The 25,540-nt window shown below is 39.4% G+C and overlaps 1 protein-coding gene across 1 annotated transcript in view; it reads left to right on the top strand.

Moving 5' to 3' along the window:
- Nucleotides 1–25,540, top strand: part of SGK3 (serum/glucocorticoid regulated kinase family member 3) — a 116,105-nt gene that overhangs the window by 23,405 nt on the left and 67,160 nt on the right. The gene's annotated exons all lie outside the window — the stretch shown is intronic.

Raw genomic sequence — 25,540 nt, 5'->3', positions numbered from 1 at the left:
GACTGAGCGACTGAACTGAACTGAATTGAACTGAAAACACTAAAATAGGGGCTTTCATGGTGGCTCAGACAGTAGAGAATCTGCCTGTCAATTCAGGAGACCTCAGTTTGATCCCTGGGTCAGGAATACATCCTGGAGAAGGAAATACCAACCCACTCCAGTATTCTTGCCTGGAGAATCCCATGGATGGAGGAGCCTGGCAGGCTACAGTTCATGGGGTCACAAAGAGTCTGACACGACTGAGCAACTAACACTTTCAAGACACTTACAGAATGTATTAAAAATGGAATAAAAGTTCTGTGATCTGGATGGAACTTGTTAAAGATGGAGACCATCACAGATTTCATCGGCAGCCTCTCTTTTCTCAGGACTGTACAGTTTTCCCAGGTAAGAAGCCTCCAGAGCCTGCCTGTTGTTGCCCTAAAGCCTGAGCCTCTTTTCAGGTCCTTCAGGCTAGGTCATTGCCATCCTGCCTGGCACCCCTCTCAGGCCCTCAGGTTTCCCCTTCTGCCATTCTACCCGCTTCCTACTCCTCCATAGGCTTTCTGTCTTCAAGTAGGATGATGTTTGTGTTGTGTCTTCCCTATTTTGAGGTGATTTCTGAGAAGACGAGGTGAGACATCTTTACACCAACATTTTAAAACCAGAAATTCCTTATTGAACTTTTCAATTCACAAGTTTCTCCATATACATTATTTAAAAAATGGAGGGAATATGCTATTGTTTCTCCCACATGGGGATGTTGAGACCTAATCAATGTTAGTGCTTTTATAAAGATGAAATCTTCTCAAAAGTATTAACTGGCATGCTGTTTCCCGAGAGCATAGATGGAATGCTATATATATTTTTAGATTACCTTATGTGGTTTACTATTTCAAAAAAAAATATGAAAATTTAAATTTTCGTAGGCCAGTCTTTGTTGGTCTCTCACGGTCAATTCAGATATCCAGTGTATGACATCAGGAGATGATTCGTAATATGAAACATGCTGAATCTTTGTGAAAGTTGTTAGTTCTCATGATTTTAAAGTGTGAAGTTTACTTTTAAAATAGACTGCTTTATTCCCTAACCCCATTTTAATATTCTTATTCTTTTTGAGCATATGACCATGGCTTTTCCTCTCAGTAAGTTCAGTAAGATTTCTTACAGAGTAATGCTTACAAATAAAAGACTGTTTTTAAGTAATTTAAACAGCCATACAGTTTTTTAATTAAAGGGCACAGAATGCCTGTTTTTGAAAGGCCAGGTCTTGACTAGTAAGAGAATGGGGGTGTAGCAGGGAGACTGAAATCCAGTATGATGCCATGTTATGGAATAATGGTCTTAAGTTCTTTGACATGTGTGCTCTTTTAGGATAAAGCTAAAAAGCCTCTTGTCTTTCAAACTTTTAGCCACTTAGCAGTTCAGTTTTTTAAAAAGCTGTTATCAAAAATTAATGTGGTGTGTTTTACAGCATAATATAGACAGAGCAGCCAGGCGGGCTACAGTCCATGGCGTTGCAAAAGAGTCAGACATGACTTAGCAACCAAACAACAACAAAAAATGGCAGATAGAACACAAGCATAAGTATTGGACTTGAGCCCCAGCACTGCCAATTGATACATGAATCTGAACAAGTCAGTATTTCATTTCCTGGATCTGTAAAATGGAGTTTATAAGGTTTCCTCATAGGGATTCCATGAGAGAATGCATATGAAGTCCTTAGTACAATGGCAGCTCGTTCTGTTGAGCTATGTGAAGAATCTGGCAAGCACCCTTTCCTCCTACTGTGCTCCTACTTACTCAGGATGTTCTGCAGAGTCAAAACTACCAGTAGGAAGTTATATAATATAGATCCTTTCTTCTACTAATTCATAGAAGATTTAATTTGGAGATAGTTTCGGTAAATTAAGAAAACCACTGCCACTAAAGTAATACTTATGCCCAGAGCTTTCTAAAGAGTCACTCCTGTATGTGCTGAATGAGCAACCTATAAAAACAATAGTGAGTTGCTGGAGGAACTCCAAATTTTTGGAATAATTTATTTCTGAGGCTACTCAGGATTTTGGGGGTTACCAAGGAGAATTTATCAATATGTCAAGCCTTGATAGATTCTTCCTTTTTCTGTTAATGTACTGTAAGTATGCTGGGCTCATCCTGCCTGTGGGGCATGCTTTGTTCAGACTGTTGTTGGTATCGCCAACACTGCTATTCCTCTGGGCCTGATGTAATGCCTACTCACGCTTGTGACCCATAGGACCAGTCCAGCCCTGCCCTGACTTGCATTTTCCTGTAACATCACTGATTTTAAGATCAATAAACTCTCTATTCTGACAAGTAAAAGGAGCACACTCATCAATTTTAATTGTGAAAACTGCCTACATACTATGGTCATTAATTTGTCTGGGTTACTTTTACAGAGATGATAGACTCATCAATTTGAAACCTGTCATGTCAGAGTTGGCCATTAGGGATTTCCGACTTTGCTATTAATTATTTCCAGTGAAACTCTCAGTAGATATCCCTGTTGTATGAATGTTTATATGAGAGAATGGTGAAGAAAATATGAAGTGAGGGATGGATCTATTTTATATTGTTCAGAAAGTTATTCTGAATAATACACTTTATGAAATTAGTTACCTTTGGTCACCATACAACTGAATGGGCAAAATTTTATTTGTTTCATCTGATAGGAAAGTTACTATTTCGGTTGTTTCTTTTATTTGGAAGACTTATTCTAAATTTTGAAGGTAGATAATACACAACTTTATAGATCCATTTCTTATTATACTATCAGTCTCCTTGTATGCTTTTTTTATTTAAAAAATAAAAGATTTAATATTCAGGGACATAGTGGACTTAGATTTGAATTATTTAAAATATTTTTGTAAACTGTTCATTCCTTTAACATACTTTTAAACATATTAAGAAGCAATCTGTAGCATGTATACATAGTATAGAGAAACAGAATATTAGCAATCTGTTAGTTTCCCTGTTGCCCTTCCCCAATTCAGTTTACCTCCCTCTGTCCCTCGAGTAACCATGACCAAACTTTGTATTTGTATTTGTGTTGTCCCTTGACTTTTTGTAAAACTAATTCTTGTTTATCCCTAAACAATAAATTGTTGAACTTTTTCATTTTTGAAACTTAAACAAATGGAATGATTTCTCCTGATACTTACTTTTAATGTAATCAAAGTAACACGGTGATGTTCACCCATGTTGATGTATACAGATATTCATTAATTTTCAATTCCGTATAATATTCCACGATTCAGTTACCTGTTCTTCCCTTGATGGACTTTTGAGTCATAGCTAGATTTTGGCTAGTACAAACATTAACTTTTTAAAGAATTTGTTTGATATGGATTTTTTTTAAAAAAAGACTTTATTGAATTTGTTACAATATTGCTTCTGGTTTATGTTTTGGTTTTATTCATTTTTTTGGGTATGGGATCTTTGCTCCCTGAGCAGGGATCAAATCTGCACTCCCTGCATTGAAAGGCAAAGTCTTAACCACTGGACCACCAGGGAAGTCCCAAACATTGACTTCTTATACATGTGCCATGAGCCAAAGCGGAATTGCTAGGCAAATTGCTTAATCTTTGAATTTCATGAAAAATGCATTTGCTTTTCTTTGAACTTGAGGATTTGCGATTGAGATCATTTATTTCAAATCAAATAAATTGGTATAATTTATTTCAAAATTATACACATTGATAATTTTATCAACTTTAGCAGTTTTTCTAGGAAAATTGTTTGCTTTTAAAATTAGAGATAATTGATTTATTCAAAAAGGTCAGGAAGTGAGAAATTCATGATTATTTAGATATGTTTATATTATAGATGTGAGGACTTCCGTCCAACATGGCACTAGTGGTAAAGAATTGCCTGCCAATGCAGGAGATGTAAGAGACATGGGTTCAATCCCTGAGTCGGGAAGATCCCCTTGAAGGAGGGTATGGCAACCTACTCCGGTGTTCTGGCCTGGAGAATTCTATGGACAGAAGACCCTGGAGCGACTTAGCACATACATAGTTGTGGAGATATAGATTATATAAATAAAATAAGATAGAATCAATTTCAGAAATCAGAATGTAATATTAATAATAATGGCTAACTTGAATATATACAAAACAGAATGACTGTCCTTGTGTGTGCCACATGAATAACTGAATATCAGCCACTGCCTGGAAGTAGTTTCTTTTGTGTGTGTGCATAAATGTCTGAATATGGAAAGTGAAAAAATTGCCTTCAGACTTCTTGATTTGGGGATAAAAGGAATTTTCTGTTTATTCAGCCTGTTTTGATTCCCAGTGCATCTTCTACTGTCTGGAAGTAAGATGGGCTATAAGAGGCTGAATTAATTCTTCACGGTGATGCTGAAAATGATACAAATTCAGGAAAAGATGAATCAATAATAGCTATCATAATTGTCACCTTCACCATTAGTGTTTATCGCCAGTGCTTTCCTCTGTATATATTTGAGAATGTTTTACAAGTGAAATTTTGCGCATTTCTGATATAATGTCCTTGCTTCTGAAAAGTCCTTGTTTTACAACAATGTAAAATTCACTTTCTTTCTAGATTTCTTTTCTTCCTCCCTGCCTCCTTACTTAAGACCTTATGTTTACCCTTGCCTGGGCCAGCTACCTGTTTATGTAAGTAGCAGAGATGCAGTAAGAAACAAGATCCAATCCTGCCTGCACAGAAGTAGGTAGAGCTCATTGGAAGAGAAGAAAAGCAGGTAGTTCACAGGCATCTTTTTTTTTTTTTTATGAGTTGGTTCGTATTTAGTCGTAAGGGATGAAGAAAAGCCTCCACTATTAAGATATTTTTAAAAACTTGTTCTTTAATTAAAAATAAATACTCAATAAATTTTAAGTACTTGTTTTATTTTTTGGGGGTCATTTTTATACATATATTTTCAGAGCTTGAAAGAAAAAGAAAAATCATTATGAGTTTCCTAAAATACCATCCTGTATTGTTTGGATTGCACTAGAAAGAACTGCTTTTCTTATTACTTCAATAATTTTTTTTTAATTCCAGGAGTCATGACTTCTGGAAACTTCTTATTTAGAAGACATTTAGTGGTCATTGATCATTTTGTGTGTGTGTGATTATTTTTATGAAATCATAAGTATGACATGCCATGTGGAACTATATAAAAAACACATAGGATGGTTTCCTGAATCCATGTTGTACTCAAACACTTAATAACACAAAAATGGGCTGTGGTTGGGGAGGAGAGGGCAGAACAATTCAGGCAGAGAAAGTGTGCAGCATGCAGTCTATAGAGAAACACAACTAGCTCTTTCCAGAAAGAGAGGAGAATGTTGCTGGAGGGCTGGGGGAAGAAAGCCCAGGTGCTCCCACCACGGGGATGCTGGGGGAGAGGAAGTCTGGTGGCCACTCTGTTTTAGGTAAGACTGGGGGCAGTGCTGAGGGAGACAGAGAAGAAAGAGGGGTGAGGGGGTTGAGGTGAGTGGGAATCACAGGTTTCTGAGATGGTCCAGCATGGAAAAAGCTCTGAGAATTACACAGCATTAGAAGAGATAGCTGGGCTTCCCTGGTGGCTCAGACGGCAAAGAATCCAACTGCAATGTGGGAGACCTGGGTTCGATCCCTGGGTTGGGAAGATCCCCTGGAGGAGGGCATAGCAACCCACTCCAGTATTCTTGCCTAAAGAAGCCTGGCAGGCTACAGTTCATGGGATCTCAAAGAGTTGGACATGACCAAGTGACTAAACACACACACAGAGAAAATAAATAGCTAATGCTTACTCAGGGCTTCCTTTGTTTCAGGTACTAAGTATCTTACAGATGTTATCACATTTATTATCGCGGCAACCACAAGAGATAGATACCATTATTTTCTCATTTTACAGATGAGGAAACAAAGAAAATGATACTTGGAACATCCCTGCCAGTCTAGTGGTTAAGACTTTGCCTTTCAATGCTATCCCTGGTTGGGGAGCTAAGATCATACATGTCTCGTGGCAAAAAGTCGAAAACATAAAACAGAAGCAGTATTGTAACAGATTCATTAAAGACTTTGAAAAATGGTCCACATTAAAAAAATCTAAAAAAAACAGAAAAAAGAAATTAATACTTACCCAAAGTTACACAGTTCCTAAGAGGCAGAAGCCAAAATCCTGTAGTTCCTATGGAACCCTTCACTCTTTACCTCTGCAATGAATACATTTCTGCCTGTGACTTCACGTGACAGTCACAACCACCTCTCTGGCATTATTATCCCCAGGTGAGTCATGTGATGGTCAAGATACATGATTAAGCAATGTGTAGGAGAGGGCAACTAAAGATTTAAAGATTATAAATTGCTGAGTCTTTCCCTCCCCATTACATACTTTTCTGACTTTAAAATAAAAGGGAAAGATTGTGATCCCACCCCTTCTCCATATCCCAGAAATAGTCTAGCCATTTATTTGTATCTTCGGTTTTTTAATTCAAATGCACTTTCCATAGAAGTGGGTTGCCATTTCAGAAGTCATGGATATCACTTCTTAATTCCTAACCAATTTGAAAGACAGTTATTAATAGTGGGCCTAACCCGTTGAGCTCCAGTTGCTCTCGGAGTCTCTGAGGCTTTGGAAAGTGGGAATGACTCTTTAGGGCTTTCCTGGTGGCCCAGACAGTAACGAACCACCTGCAATACAGGAGACCCAGATTTGATCCCTGGGTCAGGAAGATTTCCTGGAAAAGGGAATGGCTACCCTCTCCAATATTCTTGCCTGGAGAATCCCATGGACAGAGAAGCCTGGTGGACTATAGTCCATGGTGTTGCAAAGAGTTGGGTATGACTAAGTAACTAAGCACCCAGTGACTCTATAAAGTTTTGTTTAGTTAGTGTGAGAAAAAACTGTGGAACCCTGGCTCTCTCAGAGCTTCAGTAGAATTGGCTGTTAAAGGTGGCATTGACCTTCCCATCAAAAGCAGACAAGGCTCCCAGTAGCATGGGGCAGAGTTGGTTTGTATCTTTGGGACATTCAAAGATCAGGGTTTTTCCATGTAAATTGTGACAAGTTTTGACTTTTAGATAATTTCTGCATTTACAGATGAAGAATGAGAGATTAAGCGAAAGAAAGAACATTGCCTCATTTTTATATTGCTAGTTAATGACTGGACCTAGGGTAGAGTTAAGTCTCTGCCCCCTTATCCTAGCGCTCCAGTGGGATTAAAGCCAGTGAGACTTTACTGCCTTTTTCTGGTGCATCATGAATGGCAGCCGCCTCAGTACTCAGAATGCTTCCCAGGCAGCCTTGTAGACATGTAGCATTCATTGGTGATACTCTGTATGCTCTGATGCCAACAGTGTTCCCTGACTCACTCTTTGAGGGACCCTAGGATCTCAGGCATGCACAGTCCCTGCCCCGAAGTACTTAGAGTTTGGTGGGAGAGACAGTCATAAAACAATTAATACTGTGTGTTTAATTATATTTGTGTGATAAACAACACATAGGATAAGTTGTTGTTCAGTCGCTAAGTCATGGCCGACTCTTTGTGACCCCATGAACTGCAGCACACCAGGCTTCCCTGTCCTTTACTATCTCTCGGAGTTTGCTCAAACTCATGTCCATTGAGTCGATGATGCCATCTAACCATCTCATGCTCTGTCTCCGCTTCTCCTCCTGCCCTCAATCTTTCACGACATCAGGGTCTTTTCCAATAAGTCAGCTGTTTGCGTCAGGCGGCCATAGTAGTGGAGCTTCAGCTTCAGCATCAGTCCTTCCAATGAATATTCAGGTTTGATTTCCTCTAGGATTGACTGGTCTGATAGGTAGTGGATGCTGGTTAAGTGTAACAGCATTCACTTAGTTTAGGGCTGTAAGTTCTAACCTAAGTCTAGGTTCAAGGGCAGCTTCTCTAAGGAAGTCTGATTCAGATTCCCAAAGGGTTAGTGGGAGGAGTTAACCAAGTTTTGTGCACTGAAGTATGCCCTCCTCTTCAATTCGTATGCTGAAGACCTAACTCCCAGTACCTCATCAGTTCAGTTCATTTCAGTCCCTCAGTCATGTCCGACTCTTTGCGACCCCATGCCAGGCCTCCCTGTCCATCACCAACTCCCAGAGTTCACTCAAACTCATGTCCATCGAGTCGGTGATGCCATCCAGCCATCTCATTCTCTGTCGTCCCCTTCTCCTCCTGCCCCCAATCCCTCCCAGCATCAGAGTCTTTTCCAGTGGGTCAACTCTTCACATGAGGTGGCCAAAGTATTGGAGTTTCTGCTTTAGCATCAGTCCTTCCAATGAACACCCAGGACTGATCTCCTTTAGGATGGACTGGTTGGATCTCCTTGCAGTCCAAGGGACTCTCAAGAGTCTTCTCCAACACCACAGTTCAAAAGCATCAATTCTTCGGCGCTCAGCTTTCTTCACAGTCCAACTCTCACATCCATACATGACCACTGGAAAAGCCATAGCCTTGACTAGACAGACCTTTGTTGGCAAAGTAATGTCTCTGCTTTTTAATATGCTATCTATGTTGGTCATAGCTTTCCTTCCAAGGAGTAAGTGTCTTTTAATTTCATGGCTGCAATCAGCATCTGCAGTGATTTTGGAGCCCAAAAAGTCTGACATGGTTTCCACTGTTTCCCCGTCTATTTTCCATGAAGTGATGGGACCAGATGCCATGATCTTAGTTTTCTGAATGTTGAGCTTCAAGCCAACTTTTTCACTCTCCTCTTTCACTTTCATCAAGAGGCTTTTGAGTTCCTCTTCACTTTCTGCCATAAGGGTGGTGTCATCTGCATATCTGAGGTTATTGATATTTCTCCCGGCAATCTTGATTCTAGCTTGTGCTTCTTCCAGCCCAGCGTTCCACTCTGCATGTAAGTTAAATAAGCAGGGTGACAATATACAACCTTGATGTACTCCTTTTCCTATTTGGAACCAGTCTGTTGTTCCATGTCCAGTTCTAACTGTTGCTTCCTGACCTGCATACAGGTTTCTCAAGAGACAAGTCAGGTGGTCTGGTATTCCTATCTCTTTCAGAATTTTCCACAGTTTATTGTGATCCACACAGTCAAAGGCTTTGGCATAGTCAATGAAGCAGAAATAGATGTTTTTCTGGAACTCTCTTGCTTTTTCCATGATCCAGAGGATGTTGGCAATTTGATCTCTGGTTCCTCTGCCTTTTGTAAAACCAGTACCTCATAATGTGACTTTATTTGAAGAGAGGCTACTTAAAGACGTAATTAAGGCTACATGAGACCATTAGGGTGGGCCCTAAGCCAATATGGCTGGTGTCTCTAAAAGAAGAAATTAGGATACAGACACACAGAAGGAGGACCATGTGGAGGCACAGGGAGAAGACATCTGTCTACAAGCCATGGAGAGTTGCCTCGGAAGCCACTAACCCTGCAGTCACCTTGATCGTTCACGTCGAGCCTCCAGAATCGTGAGAAAAGAAATTCCTGTTGTTTAAGTCACTCCATCTGTAGCGCTTTGTTACTGCGGCCCTGGTTGACTAATAGGCAAAAAGCAGGTTTGCGAGGCTTCAGGTGGAGTGAATGTAGGGTGACCTGGGGAGGACTGCGGTTGGCCATTTCAGTATTTAACATGACTCAATCCATCTGCTTCCCTGATGCCTCAGATAGTAAAGCGTCTGCCTGCAATGCGGGAGACCTGGTTTGATTCCTGGATCGGGAAGATGCCCTGGAGGAGGAAATGGCAACCCACTCCAGTACTCTTGCCTGGAAAATCCCATGGACAGAGGAGCCTGGTAGGTTACAGTCCATGGGATCACAAAGAGTCAGATATGACTGAGCAACTTCACATCGTCATGGTCACTCCATCTGTTTGGAGCCCAAGAAACAGGAGAAGAATAGCATGTCGCCCACATTCACAAAACCAAACAGCTTTTCAAGTTCAGTTCAGTTCAGTTCAGTCGCTCAGTCGTGTCTGACTCTCCGCGACCCCATGAATCACAGCACGCCAGGCCTCCCTGTCCATCCCCAACTCCTCAAGTTACGCAAAGATAAATGAAGAGTTCTGAAATTGAGTCACACATTTACTGTTTTAAAAAGATAATACTATGGGACAAACTGAGAGAGTAGCATTGACATATATACACTGCTGCTGCTGCTAAGTCACTTCAGTCGTGTCCGACTCTGTGTGACCCCATAGATGGAAGCCCACCAGGCTCCCCTGGGATTCTCCAGGCAAGAACACTGGAGTGGGTTGCCATTTCCTTCTCCAATGTGTGAAAGTGAAAAGTGAAAGTGAAGTCGCTCAGTCGTGTCCGACCCTTAGCGACCCCACGGACTGCAGCCTACCAGGCTGCTCCATCCATGGGATTTTCTAGGCAAGAGTACTGGAGTGGCTTGCCATTGCCTTCTCCGCATACATACACTACCATTTGTAAAACAGATGGCTAGTAGGAAGCTGCTGTATAGCATAGGGAGCTCAGTTAAGTGCTCTGTGCTGATGACCTAGAGGAGTGGAGGGGAGGGAAGTCCCAGAGGGAGGGGATATATGTATACTTTAGCTTATTCATGTTGTTGTAGAGCAGAAACCAATACAACATTGTAAAGCAATTATCCTCCAGTTTTAAAAAAAGAGATCATACTAATTTGATATGTGAAATTCCAAGTTTATTGGTGTCCCACTTTCCCCTGACCTTACTGTGTGTAGACCTGCTTCTTGGTATGTTACATGCTCACAGGGTTCTTTTGCCAAAAGCATCTTTCTCAGCCTTTTCCTGCCCCTGAGAATCCAATATATAGTTCAAAATACCCAAAAGTTTACATATGTGATACCTCTGACTATTCAGGTCCCTAGTTTGTCCCTTTTACTGATTATGTAAACCAATGGTTTTTCACAGAAAAGTCTCAGAACCACTTACACTCTTAAAAATTTTTGAGGATCCCAAGGAGTATTTATGTATTATGTTATTATGTTATATACATATATAACATATATGTGTTATGTTAGTACTTATGTATTAGATATGTATTATATATCTATATTATATATCTACTATATAAGTTAAAACTGAGAAATTAAAAATACTTTAAAAAGATACTCCCATTACATATTATATAAAACATTTTTAATGAAAAATAAATTCCCCCCACCTAAAAAATTAGATTAGCATAATTTTACATATTTCATATCTTTTTAGTGTCTGACTTGATAGGAGACAGCTGGATACTTATACCTGCTTCCTCATTCAAAACATCACAGTATGTTGTTTTGATTGAAGTATGTGTAAAAATCAGGCCTCACAAAGCTGTGTAGTGAGAAAAAGCAGGGATATTTTAGCCGCCTTTTCTGAAAAATATGGAGATTCTTCTTTGATGCTATACCAAGACTTGGCAAGTGGTAGTTTCTTAAAGATTAGATGTAGTGTGCGTCCATATCAATAAACTTTTGTATTCAGTTATATTAAAGTCCAATGGTCAAAAAAAGGGGGGTTGGCGAGTTCCCTGGTGGTCCAGTGGTTAAGACTTCGTCTTCTAATGCAGGGGGTGCTGGTTTGATCCCTGGTTGGGGAGCTAAGATCCTACGTGCCTCAGGGCCAAAACCCCAAACATAAGACCAGAAGCAACAAAACTTTAAAATTCAACAAAAACCTTGAAATACTAAAACCACCTTAAAAAAGTCCAGTGGTCATTATATTATTTTCCTACGACTGCTATAACAAATTAATACAAACTAGGTGTCTTAAAACAACAGAAATTTACTCTCTCACACTTTTCAGGCTAGAAGTCTGAAATCAAGATATGAGCAGGGCTACATTCCCTCCAAGGGCTTGAGTGGTTCCTTACCTCCAGGGGCTGTCTACCTCTGTCTGTCTTCACATGGCCGTCTCCCCCATATGTCTCAGTGTTGTCTCTTCCATCTCTTTTAAGGAAACGTGTCCTTGGATTCAGGGCCCATGTGGATGGTCCAGATGATCTATATCATGATCCTTTTGGGACCCACCATTCCACCCATGGCAGTCCTCTTTCATTTTGAATAGGTCCTTGATGCTTGCCTGGTTTTGTAACTTCATGTGTTAGTCATTTGGAAAAATACTGGCTCACTGATTTATGCAGATCTTCCAAATGTTGACACATTTTGTTTTAACAACATGTTAAAAAAATCATATTTGTTAATATCACCAACCAAATGAATCAGAAAGCTCGTTCAGAGGAGAAAAGCAGTCAGGCTCATGGTGGCAGAAACAAATTTTCCCAAACTCTAAGTTTCACTTGAGCTCTAGAACTTTATCATTGCCAACAAATACATTGAGTTGTTTTCCTTGATGTGACAGGCTTACTTTGTTCATTTCCAAGAAAATGTCTGCCAAGTACCCAAGTTTGGCAAATATTGTCGTTTGTTAGTTGTCCTTTTGAGTAAATATGGTGTTTTATGTAAAAGCAGCTAGTTCAGCTTTTTGAACTTCAGCAACCACTCAGGGATCGACTTTCCGTCCAGACCATCTTTATCATACAGCAGATTGCCTTATGCACACTTCCTATTTTGTCACAGAGAAAGGTACTCAAAAGTTGAGATTCAATAAAATTAATAATTTTTACTGCTCTGTCGGGGCCATCCTTAAATGAACTAGAGAATGCAATGCATACTAGTACAGCAGTGTGACTGCCTTAACTCAGGCCAGGGCACCAACCATTCTAGCCATTATATTACTTTTACACCATCGGTGCAAATAGCAACACAGTGAAAAAAGGCAAATGACACCTTAGTGTTAGTATGAAAATAGTTTGAGCTCACAGACCCCCTGAAAAAGTCTTAGCACCTTCCAGGGGTCCACAGACTATACTTGGAAGTCTGGTGTATTCCATTCAGTTACAACTAAATCATCATGGACTGGTTAAAATTTTAATGTATGGGTATTTCTTACATCATTAATAGAACTGGTTCCTTAGAAATGAAATATATGCATGTACCTAAAAATAAATGTAAAAGAAGCTTATAATGAAAAAGTCTCTCACCTCAGCATTCCTCTGAAGCAAATACTGTTTTAGGGAAAACAACCTTTTTATTATAGAAAATTTCAAACATAGACAAAACTAGTGTCTGAGTTGTATAGTTAGCTTCCATAAACATGTTGCCCAGTTACAACCATTGTCTACTTATGACTAAATCTTATTTTGGCTAATCACTATCCCATCCCCCCATGTACGTAATTTTGAAGCAAATCTGAGATATCAGGTCATTTCACCATAAATATTTCAGTCTTATCTCTAAAATATACACTCTTTTAAAAAACGTAACACAGTAACATTATCATACCTAAAAGGAAAAACACAGTGAATTCTTAATCAGATGTTTGAATATCCCGAGTTGCCTCATAATTTTTTCAGTTTGTTTAGTCCAATCCAGATAGACATACGTAGAATAATATGCATTCATTAGAATTGTAGTTGATACACCTTTTTGTCTTTTAATTTTTGTTTTTTGTCTTTTTTTTTTCTTTCACAAGTTGTATAATAAAGAAACAGATCCTTTGTCCTGTAGAATTTCCCACTAAATTTTATTAATTGCATTCCTGAAATATCATTCACCTCTGATACCTTTGTTGCCTATAAATTGGAAGTTAGAGCTAAAAATTTGTGAGATTTGGGTTCAGGTTTTTTGGCAAGAACACTTCATAAGTGCTGGTCTGTTTTTCCATCAGAAAGCTTGAAAGATCTGGCTGGTTTACCTTTTATGAGGTGAGTAGCTGTCAATGCCCGTTGCCTTGATGCATTAACTCGTTGCTGTGGTTATAGCCTCCAAGTCGTGTCTGACTCTTTTGAAACCCCATGGACTGTAGCCTGCCAGTTTCCTCTGTCCATGGGGTTTTCCAGGCAAGAATGCTGGAGTGGGTTCCATTTCCTTCTCCAGGGGATCCTCCCCACCCACGAATCAAACCCGCATCTTTTTTCTGCATTGTCAGGTGGATCTTTATCACTGAGACACCTGGGAAGTCCCGCGGTAACTCATTAGGGGTTGCAAAATGGTATTTTAATTTGGTTCTTCATTCATTAGCTGGAATTCTATAAAGAGAAACATCCCCTCATCAGCTCTTTGGTTAACTTAGGGTATAGTTTGTATCGGAAAGGCATGACAAAGGCTTGATTTTTATTCTCTATTTACCAGTTTTTTTTTTAATGATTTAGTTCCTTAGCATCATTCAAAATTAATCCTTAAGGTTTGTTTTGTATTTTTTAGTATCTTTGTAAACTCCCGGACTTAACATTCAGCGTGTTTCAGTTCATCATTGTCATTATTATTGCTTAGGGTCTATTTTCCATCTTTGGTTAACTCTTTCAGTGACCTCTTGGGGCTTTGATGTAACTCTAGTAATCACTGACATCATACCAGGGAATAAGGAAAACCAGGCTCGTCTGTACATAGACTGTAGCCCACCAGGCTCCTCTGTCCTTGGAATTCTCATCTGTACACTTCCTGGTCAGCCAGTTCTACAAGGAGTCTTAACTCATTTTATGTGTGTGTGTTAGTCACTCAATCATGTCTGACTCCTTGTGATCCCATAGAATGTAGAATTCTCCAGGCAAGAATACTGGAGTGGGTAGCCATTCCCTTCTCCAGGGGATCTTCCCTACCCAGGGATTGAACCCAGGTCTCCCAAATTGCAGGTAGATTCTTTACCATCTGAACCACCAGGGAAGCCCTAACTCATTTTAATGGTAAATATTTAGACCACTATCCAGATGCAGGTGGTGCTCATTTCACTGGAATGGTCATTGATTTTAGACGTTTTCTGCCAGAGCTGAGTAATACTATATATATATGTGTATTTTACAGATAAAATACAAAACAGAATGTTACTTCCAACTGAAAATCAGTACTTTAGATTTGTTTTTTATTTTAAATCACCTAGACCTCTTTTTTCCCAAGAATCAAAATTCTTGATTCTACACAAAGGTAGTTACTTATTTTATTTACCCCACCGACAGTATGATTGCTCGAATTTAAGATTTTAAGGTTTTTTTTTTTTAATTCCTTTTGTCCTTAGGGTTTACCCTCCTAGAAATATACTTTTTTTAAAGTCACTTGAAATAATTCCTCTAATCAGCTTAGCTAGGTCTCTTGAGAAGGTCTAATCTTGAGAAGGAACCATATTTAATCTTCTCTGCTTTTAGTTGCTGTTTTATCCCTGCATATCTCTAGATAGTGAATGTATACCTTTCTTGATTTTTGTCAACTTTGAACGTACAGTTACATATAATAAATAAAACTTGAACTCCTCCCCTCACAGTAGTAAGGTCACCATTTAAAAATACTCCATTTATCACTCTATAACTTTTATATTTAAAAACATTTGTTTCTTTTTCTATCAACAATAGATGGTGGAAGTGAAAGTTTTTGAAATTTTATACACTTCATGTACTATCCATAGGGCCCAGTGGAGAGCAGTGTGCATATTAGGTAATCAATACTTACTAAATTGAGTATTTATTATACTGTTTGCCAAAAAAAAGTTAGTCTTTAATTAATGCAGATATTAGCTAAATTAATAATTAGTTTTATAACTCATGATGTCAGATTAAAGAATTAGAATCAGGAATAGTCATCTTTGTCGCCTTTCCTTTTTCCCTCATTCTCTGTAAATGATTTGGATGTGGCGTCGCTTTTTTAATGTTTGTGTTATTCTGTTTTTAAAAGATATGTTATTGTGATGCAAATTTGGTATGAATAGAGAAAAATTACAAAGGAAGAGAACTTGGAAATGTTTTAATTAGGTAAAAGGTTAATCTACAATAAAATCTTAGAAAGTAAATTCATATGAATAAAGTTGTTAATGCTGAACTCTGGGACCCAAACTGGAAAAAAGCAAAAAACTTTTCCTTATTTATAACATAATCTATTGAATCATGAAAATAAGGTAGTAAATTATTTCCCCCCCTTAGCATATAAAAGAATGCATAAAAATGACCTTGTGATCTCTGTGTCCATTAATGGAATCTGAATTAGGCAGCATTTTAAAGGAAACATGGGTAATTAATCATGGATTAAAACTTACTGACCATATCATATAAATCATTTTAGACAAATTTAAACCCAAAGGCCTACTCCAAATTCCAGTGTCAAATAAAATTATAGAGTACATTATTAATAAGTGACTTTCTACATGCAAGATTAATAGAAAAGACTTCTGAGAGTTGAGAAAATGATTTAATTGGATGTCGAATTCAAAGATTTTATTTCCTAAGATGAACAACCTCTAATTGTTATTTTGGTCCACTGCTATATGAGATGAATGTAATTACATCATAGGTTACTAATTCTCTTTTATAGAGTTAGAGTCCTTCACTATAACATTTATGTTTATGTAAACCAACATGCATTTAAGCAAAAAGATACATACTCCCTGTTTTACACAAGAATTATATTGGAATTTGAGATACAGAAAATCACACTTTACAATTATATTGTCAGAAGTCTTTATCAAATTATCAGGCTCCTTTATATTTCAGTGTCTATAGTCCCATTGTGTACTTATACTTTTATTGTGTTCCTTTATTATATACAGTTCATCCAGTTACATCTTTAATCGTGTGTTACATTGTGTTCTTGCTTCAAATTTGTTTCTCAGTCAAAATGCTTTCAGTCTTCCCTGATTGCTCAGATGGTAAAGAATCCACCTGCAATCAGGAGACCCAGGTTCGATCCCTGGGTTGGGAAGATCCCCTGGAGAACCATATGGCTACCTGCTCCACTCCAGTACTCTTGCTTGGAGAATTCAATGGATAGAGGAGCCTGGCAGGCTACAGTCTGTGGAGTCACAAAGAGTTGGACATAAATGAGCAACTAACACTTTCACTTTCAAGAGACTTTCAATACAGTGAAATCAAATGTAGTTCTAAAAGTTATCAACCATCTCAAAATTTCAAACACAGTCTGAAAAAAAGTGAAAGTTTCATATTAACCTGCTCTGAAATATTAGGAAATGTTTTATTGGACACTCACTGACCTTTCCAAGCCATTTTATTATGCACAGTAAAACTCCTATTGTAGAGAGGTGACAGGGCATAGTAGTTAAGTGTATGGACTCTGGGGGAGTCCAGTGGTTAAGACTCCATGCTCCCAATACAAGAGACACAGGTTGGATCTGTTAGGGAACTAAGATCCCATGTGCAGTGCAGTGCAGTGCAGTGTGACCCAATAAATAAATAAATAAAAGCGTGGACTCTGGAACCAAAGTACCTGGGCTCTGGGACTTCCCTGGTGATCCAGAGGTTAAGACTGCACTCCCAATACAGAGGGTGCAGGTTTGATCCCTGGTCAGGGAACTAGATCCTACATGCCACATTTAAGAGTTCATATGCCGCAACTAAAGATCTCATGTGCTGCAAGTAAAAAAAGAAAAAAGATCCTGCGTGCCACAGCTAAGATCCAGTACAGCCAAATAAATAAACATGTTTAAAAAACAAAGTACCTGGGTTCTAATCCCAAGCATACTAGTTACTGGCTAAGTGACATTTGGCCACGTTACTTGACTTTGTGTTTTTTCACCTGTAAAATAGGGTGATAATTTTATATAGCTGCTCTATATATAAAGTGCTTGGAGAGTGCAGCACATATGTGCTATAGAACTGTTATTAATGGAAATTATTATCATGACTTGTACTGTTAGCATTAGAAATTATTAAGGATACAAACAATTCTAGTTATTTTATGTTAGTGTTCAGAAATATTTTAATAACCATTTCATCAGGAAATTGTAATATTCTGTGTAATTGTAAAATCATGTGTAATTTTCAAAGTGTTTTAGACATTCTGGAGCCAAATATATTCCCAGGAAAACACATCTCTAGTCTTGTAGTGAAAGCTGAGAGGATTCATATGCAGAAATTCATTTTCTATTCATCTTTTTCCTTTAATAAGTATTTAGGTGTCTTTTCTGTGTAAGAGTGTCCTAAGGATCCTGGGAATAACAGGGTGAATCACTTATGGATCTTGTTGACAATTCCTGGATAACAGAGGATATATAGATATAAAGAAATATGCTGAAGTGGAAAACAAAAGGTGCAGATAAATGCTCATAGGAGCTTACAGAAAAGAGAGCATCCCCACTAAAAGATTAAAAAAAAATCCTTAAAGGAGCTTGTATTTGAATAATGCCTTGAAAAATCAGTTATATATAGAGAGAAATGAAGTCTATGTTGCATATAAAGGAAAGGGCTTGTTTTGCTTAGAGCACGAAGTACATGAAGGGGAAGTAAAGGTCACATGATAGTCAAAATATAGAGGATCTAGGAGCCTAAGCTGATAAGGTCTCATTCAGTCATCATTAAGGTTTTTTTTTTTTTAATTAAAGTGAAATCCATGTAACATAAAGTTAACCATTTCAAAGTGTACAGTTCAGAGATATTTTGATTATTTACACTGTTTTGCAACCACTACTTCTGTCTAGTTGCAAACATTATCATCACCCTGGAATTAAACCCCATATGCATTAATGAGTTATTGTCCAGTCCCTCAGCCCCTAGCAACTGCCAGCCTGCTCTCTTTTCCTTTGGACCTATCCTGAATATTGTATATAAGTGGATTCATTCAGGTTGTAACCTCTTGTGTCTAACTTCTTTCACTTAGCATGATGTTTTTGCATTCACCCACCTTGTAGCATGCATCAGTGCTTCATTCCTTTTTATGACTGACTAGTATTCCATTGCGTGTATGTACCACAGTTTGTCTATGTGGATGGACATTTGGTTGTTTCCATCTTTTGGTTGTTGTGAATAATGCTATTAACATACATGTATAAATATTTATTTGGGTAACTGGTTTCAGTTCTTTGGGATATATATCTAGGTGTGAAACTGCTTGGTCACATGGTAATTCTATATTTAACTTTTTGATGAACTGCCAAATTGTTTTCCCCAGCAGCTGCACCATTTTACTTTCCTACCAACAATGTACGAGGGCTCCAGTTTATCCACATCCTCACTAACCTACTAAGTTGATTATTGATTATTGTTTATTATTTTTACCCTAGTGCATGTCAAGTGGTATCTCTTTGTAGTTCTGATTTCCTTTTTTCTAATGACTAGTGATGTTGAACATCCTTTCATGTCCTTATTGGCCATTTATATATCTTCTTAGGAGAAATGTCTATTCAGGCCCTTTGCTGACTTTTTAATTGTGTTATTTATCTTTTTGTTGAGCTGTACAACTTCTTTATCCTGGATACTAGACTCTTATCAGATATTTGATTTGCAGTTGTATTTTCTCACTCTAGATTGTTATGTTAATTTCCTGATAATGACCTTTGATTCACAAAAAGTTTTAACTCTTTTTGGCATCATATCTAAGAATTGAAGTCTAATTTACCTATTTTTTCTTTTATTGGTTGTATTTATGGTGCCCTATCTAAGAATCCATTGTCAAATCCAGTGTTGTAAAAATTCACCCCTGTGTTTCCATCTAAGAGTTTTAATAGTTTTTAGTCTTTTAAGTCATTGATCCATCTTCAGTTAATTTTTACATGTGGTGTGAGGGAGGGGTCCAGTTTGATTCTTTTACATGTGAATAGCCAGTTGGCCAACAACCATATGAAGAGACTGTCCTTTTCCCACTGAATCATCTTGGCACTCTTGATGAAAATTAGTGGGCCATGGATGTACAGGTTTATTTATTAACTCTATTCTATTCCAGTGGTCTATAGAGCTATCTTTATGCTGAGATCATGCTGTTTTGATCATTATAGCTTTCTGACAAAATTTGAAATCAGTAAGTGTGAGACCTTGTTCAGTATTGTTTTGGCTATATGGCCCCCCTGCAATTCTATATGAATTTGAGGATTGGTTCTTTCATTTCCGCAGAACAACAAAATTATCAAAGATTCTCAGAACCTAAATGGGAAAGGGAAGGAAGATTTAGGGAGAAATCCAAGAAGAATCCAAGGTTTTGTACTAGTGTGACTGGGTATGAGGAGGTACTATGAATAAAAGATAATTGAAGGGAAACCATTAACTTATTCATTTATGAGGGGAGATATTTAGCAGGTAGTTAGAAATTTGGAACTACAGTTGAGAAAGAGGTAATGATTCAGATAGACTTCCCAGGTGGCACAGTGGTAAAGAACCCACCTGCCAATGCAAGAGATGGGGGTTCAATCCCTGGATTGGGAAGATCCCCAAGAAAAGGAAATGGCAACCCGTACCACTGTTCTTGCCTCGAGGATTCCATGGACAGAGGAGCCAGGTGGGCTACAATCCATGGGTCTCAAAGAGTTGGACATGACTGAGTGGGTGCGCGCGCGCGCGCACACACACACACACACACACACACACACACACACACACACTTTCCAGTACCAAAGCAAGATCTTTCTGAATACTCTCCTGATTGAATTGAATTGGGAGGTTTTCTAGTTGGCCTGGTGTGAACAGCCACTATTCCTGGCCCTCTGTGAGTGCTCAGTATTGTTCCTTCTGATGCTTCAGTGGCTTGTTCTTTCCTCAACCCCGAGTATAGTTTCCTTCCATGCATGCACTGACCAGCTCTGCTGAATTCTCAAGGAGGACCCTTTGCAGATCTCTGGGATTCTCTGTTGTTTGTCTGTCTCCCCGACTTCGTCCTGTGAATTCCAGCCATCTTGTTCTCCCTGAACTCACAGCTCTGTCTCCTCAGCTCAGGGAATCTGCTGGACTTGCCTGTGATTCTCCTTTCCTTTCCATCGCCTGTAATTTCTCTGAAGGTTATAAACTGAGGTAAACTTTGTTCACTTCCCATCCATGAGGGCTCACTCTCCTTCACTGCCTAATATGCAATATCTTAAGAACTGTTGTTTTATATATGTTGTCTGTTTCCTTGTTGTTGGTTTATATGGGAGGGCAAATAGGGCCTTTGTTACTCCATCTTATTCTTCTGGATTCAGCGGTTTCCCCAAGGCTCTGCTTTTTTTTTTTTTTTGCTGTACTGGGTCTTTGTTGCTTTGCACAGGTTTTCTCTCGTTGCGGTTAACGGGGGGCTACACTGTTGTGTTGTGCTGCCTTCTCATTATTGTGGCTTCTCTTGTTGTGGAGCACAGGCTCTAGATGCGCGGGGCTCAGTAGTTGCAGTTCCCTGGGCTCTAGAGCACGGGCTCAGTAGTTGTGGCACATGGGCTTTGCCGCTCCACAGCATGTGGAATCTTCCTGGATCAGGGATCGAACCGTGTGCCCTGCATTGGCAGGTGGGGTCACGAGGTAAGTCCCAAGGCTCTGCTCTTAATAGTCACCTCACACTCTGAGGAGAGGAAAAGTTCCAAGAGTCTATAATAAATAGCCTCTGGTACAACCACTCTGTAAAATGAAGTGTGACTGTTGTTTAGTCTGCCTGTTTAATACTTCTTAAATCTCTAGAATATTAGAAAGGTTTGCTGTGACTGGTGATTTATAGATGTTTAGGCCAGACTTCAGAGCTCTGCGGCCTCCCTTAAACATGCCAGTGACATTTTCAAAACACAAGGAGCCATTGATAGATTGCAAATCAGTTTTCACTCTTTTACTTGGTATAGTTCTGCAAACTTGGTTCTGCTTCTACTTGTTTCATGTGGGTAAGGTTGCAGTGAAGGAAATTTTACTTTCTAAAGATCTTGATAGTACCTAGGGCCCCCTAACACAGGGCAGTTTACTGTGAATTGAGGGTTTATTTCTGGAATACTAAAACCTTTTCTAGTCCAACACCAAGAGGTGCTGTGTGATTCTTGTTTATCTTATTCTTGAAAGTTTATTTGAAATTAGAAAGGGAAACTCCTTCAGCTTTATTTGCATGAAAAAGAAAAGGCCAGTATTTTAATTATAGCAAGCGAGGGAGAGAACTTAAGAAAAACTGAAAATAATCATAATCTGATGAATATATTTTTAAGCACTCACTATAGGGGCTTCCCTGGTAGCTCAGACAGTAAAGCGTCTGCCTACAATGTGGAAGACCTGGGTTTGATCCCTGGGTCGGGAAGATCCCCTGGAGAAGGAAATGGCAACCCACTCCAGTATTCTTGCTTGGAAAATCCCGTGGACTGAGGAGCCTGGTAGGCTACAGTCCATGGGTTCACAAAGAGTCAGACACGACTGAGCGACTTCACTTACTCACTATAGATACATTGGGCTTTCCAGGTGGCAGTAGCAGTAAAGAATCCGCCTGCCAGTGCAGGAAATGTAAAAGGCATGGGTTTGATCCCTGGGTTAGGAAGATCCCCTGTGGTGGGCATGGCAACCCACTCCAGGATTCTTGCCTGGAGAATCCCATGGACAGAGGAGCCTGGTGGGCTACAGTCCATGGGGGTCACAAAGAGTCGGACACAACTGAAGCTACTCAGCACACACACAGAGAGGTACATCACTTATTTGGCCATGGGGTGACAAAGAATGGGTAGGCTACTTTTTGTTTTTATGTAGCTCCATGAATCTCAAAGATTTGGTCTTCAAAACAAAGTCTTATTTAATAATAATTTATTTTCCTGTGTTTTTGATCAGTCACATATAACTGCCCATCAAAGCTTTGGTTGTTGTTGTTTAGTTGCTAAGTTGTGTTCAATTCTTAGACTCTGTGGACTGTAGACCACTAGGCTCCTCTGTCCATGGGTTAACTTGAAGTAATTGTGTAACTTCAGCATTGTATAATTTCAGACAAAAACAGAGAATCTTTCTGTGATAGGTAACCTGAATAGCTTAATTGTAGATGAATATATAGTTTCTTTGAGGATGCCAGCAGATTTGGAAAACTCAGCAGTGGCCACAGGACTGGAAGAGGTCAGTCTTCATTCCAATCCCAAAGAAAGGCAATGCCAAAGAATGCTCAAACTACCACACAATTGCACTCATCTCACATGATAGTAAAGTCATGCTCAAAATTCTCCAGGCCAGGCTTCAGCAGTATGTAAACCGTGAACTCCCAGATGTTCAAGCAGGTTTTAGAAAAGGCAGAGGCACCAGAGATCAAATTGCCAACATCCGCTGGATCATGGAGAAAGCAAGAGAGTTTCAGAAAAACATCTATTTCTGCTTCATTAACTATGCCAAAGCCTTTGACTGTGTCGATCACAATAAACTGTGGAACATTCTGAAAGAGATGGGAATCCCAGACCACCTGACCTGCCTCTTGAGAAACCTGTATGTAGGTCAGGAAGCAACAGTTAGAACTGGACATGGAACAACAGACTGGTTCCAAATAGGAAAATGTGTACGTCAAGGTTGTATATTGTCACCTTGCTTATTTAACTTATATGCAGAGTACATCATGAGGAACGCTGGGCTGGAAGAAGCACCAGGGGGAATCAAGATTGCTGGGAGAAATATCAATAACCTCAGATATGCAGATGACACTACCCTTATGGCAGAAAGTGAAGAGGAACTCAAAAGCCTCTTGATGAAAGTGAAAGAGGAGAGTGAAAAGGTTGGCTTGAAGCTCAACATTCAGAAAACAAAGATCATGGCATCTGGTCCCATCACTTCATGGGAAATAGATGGAAAAACAGTGGAAACAGTGTCAGACTTTATTTTTTTGGGCTCCAAAATCACTGCAGATGCTGATTGCAGCCATGAAATTAAAAGACGCTTGCTCCTTGGAAGGAAAGTTATGACCAACCTTGATAGTATTTTAAAAAGCAGAGACATTACTTTGCCAACCAAGGTCCGTCTAGTCAAGGCAATGGTTTTTCCCGTGGTCATGTATGGATGTGAGAGTTGGACTGTGAAAACAGCTGATCGCCGAAGAATCGATGCTTTTGAACTGTGGTGTTGGAGAAGACTCTTGAGAGTCCCTTGGACTGCAAGGAGATCCAACCAGTCCATTCTAAAGGAGATCAATCCTGGATGTTCATTGGAGGGACTGATGCTAAAGCTGAAACTGCAATACTTTGGCCACCTCATGCGATGAGTTGACTCACTGGAAAAGACTCTGATGCTGGGAAAGGTTGGGGGCGGGAGGAGAAGGGGACGACGGAGAATGAGATGGCTGGATGGCATCACCGACTCTGTGGACGTGAGTTTGAGTGAACTCTGGGAGTTGGTGATGGACAGGGAGGCCTGGCGTGCTGTGATTCATGGGGTCGCGAAGAGTCGGACACGACTGAGCGACTGAACTGAACTGAACTGAACTGAGGCTTTTTGAGATATTGAAAATAGCTTTTTCTTCCTGGATTGGCTGGAGCTTGGGGACATTCAGTAAATAGCTTATGGTTTACTTTTGAAGATAAATATGATAAATTACAGAGAAAACAAAACAAGCAGTTGTTGCTGAGTGCCAAGTGGAGCAGTACAGATTCTAAGCACTGCAGCCATTTTATTACATAGAGAAGTTCCTGAGCTGAGCTATTGTAGTCCTGACAGGTAACTAGGACTGAGGAAAGGTATTCTGAGCAGGGAATAGTGGCTATAAGTGTGCCATGGCAGAAGCGTTGGCTGTTTATTGTGTGTACCATACAATGAGAAGACAGTCTGTCAGACAAATGTGTACATACACAGAGAACAGTTGGAGATTGTAGGTGGAAAAAGTAAGTGAGGGTCAGATACAAGATTCTGAGTTCTTTGCATTTGTACTCTGTACAGAGATGACAGTGAAAATGAGAGGGGTCATTGAAGAGACCTTGAAATGGAGAAAATCAAGGACCTAGTGACTAGTTGTGAGGATTAAGAAGGAAGAAGCCTCTAAACTTTTGAGCTAGGACTGGAGTGTTACTATTATAACAAATAGAAAAGTCAGAGAGGAGTGCTTCAGTGAAATGATGCCAGAGATCTCTGAGGCCTTTTCTAAAAATTCTCAATTTCTCTGTGTGTCTCCTAACTGGACAGCACCTTTCCCATGGCCCTTCTCCCTTAATCACTGAGCCTGGCAGGATAATGTGGAGTGAGGAAGGATATTTAAGAGATCATGAGGTCTCTAGGCCTAATCACTTCACCTTACAGATAAGGAAATTGAGGACTTCAGATATTGTGACTTCCCTTCAGGCCACACAGCTAGGCTGGCCTCTTGGCACTATTTTCAGAAAATCTTCTAGTAAAGGTTTCTGTATATCATTCCTGTTTGTGGTAAAGTGAGTTGTGTGTTTCCCCCCATAATTCCATTAGTTATTGACTTGATTCCTTAAATCGTTTTTTCACCTTCCCAAATCAAATAAATTAGTAATTAAAATAATTCCTTTCCAGAGGTCTGATTTTTTTTTTCTCTTTATCCATACACACCATGGCAAACTTCATAGTAGTACACAATGGGCATTAATGCAAAACTCGGGTCTGCTCTGTTTAAAAGTTGTTTGAGGGGAGCTGTTTGAAGGGAAAAGGAATGATTAACATTAATTTAAATCTGGAATGATGGTTGGATGGCATCACCGACTCAATAGATGTGAGTTTGAGCAAACTCAGGGAGATGATGAAGGACAGGGAAGCCTGGCGTGCTGCAGTCCATTGGGTCGCAAAGAGTTGGAGACAACCGAGTGACTGAACAACAAATCTGGAGTGAGAATTTTTTCTGGGAGTCCTTTCCACAATTTTTAAAACAAGGAGGCTGTGTGATGAAGATCAGTAAAGGAATTGCTTCCTTTCTTTGCCCCTCGAAAACGTTCCCTATGACTTCTCACGCTTGGAACCCAGAATTCTTGTGACT

This window comes from Moschus berezovskii, chromosome 16 (assembly GCF_049115385.1).
Source record: "Moschus berezovskii isolate FMDL1 chromosome 16, NW_MosBer_1.0, whole genome shotgun sequence".
Classification (NCBI taxonomy): Eukaryota; Metazoa; Chordata; class Mammalia; order Artiodactyla; family Moschidae; genus Moschus; species Moschus berezovskii.
The sequence above is the reverse complement of the archived record's forward strand: the minus strand, read 5'-3'. Positions and strand labels throughout refer to the sequence as shown.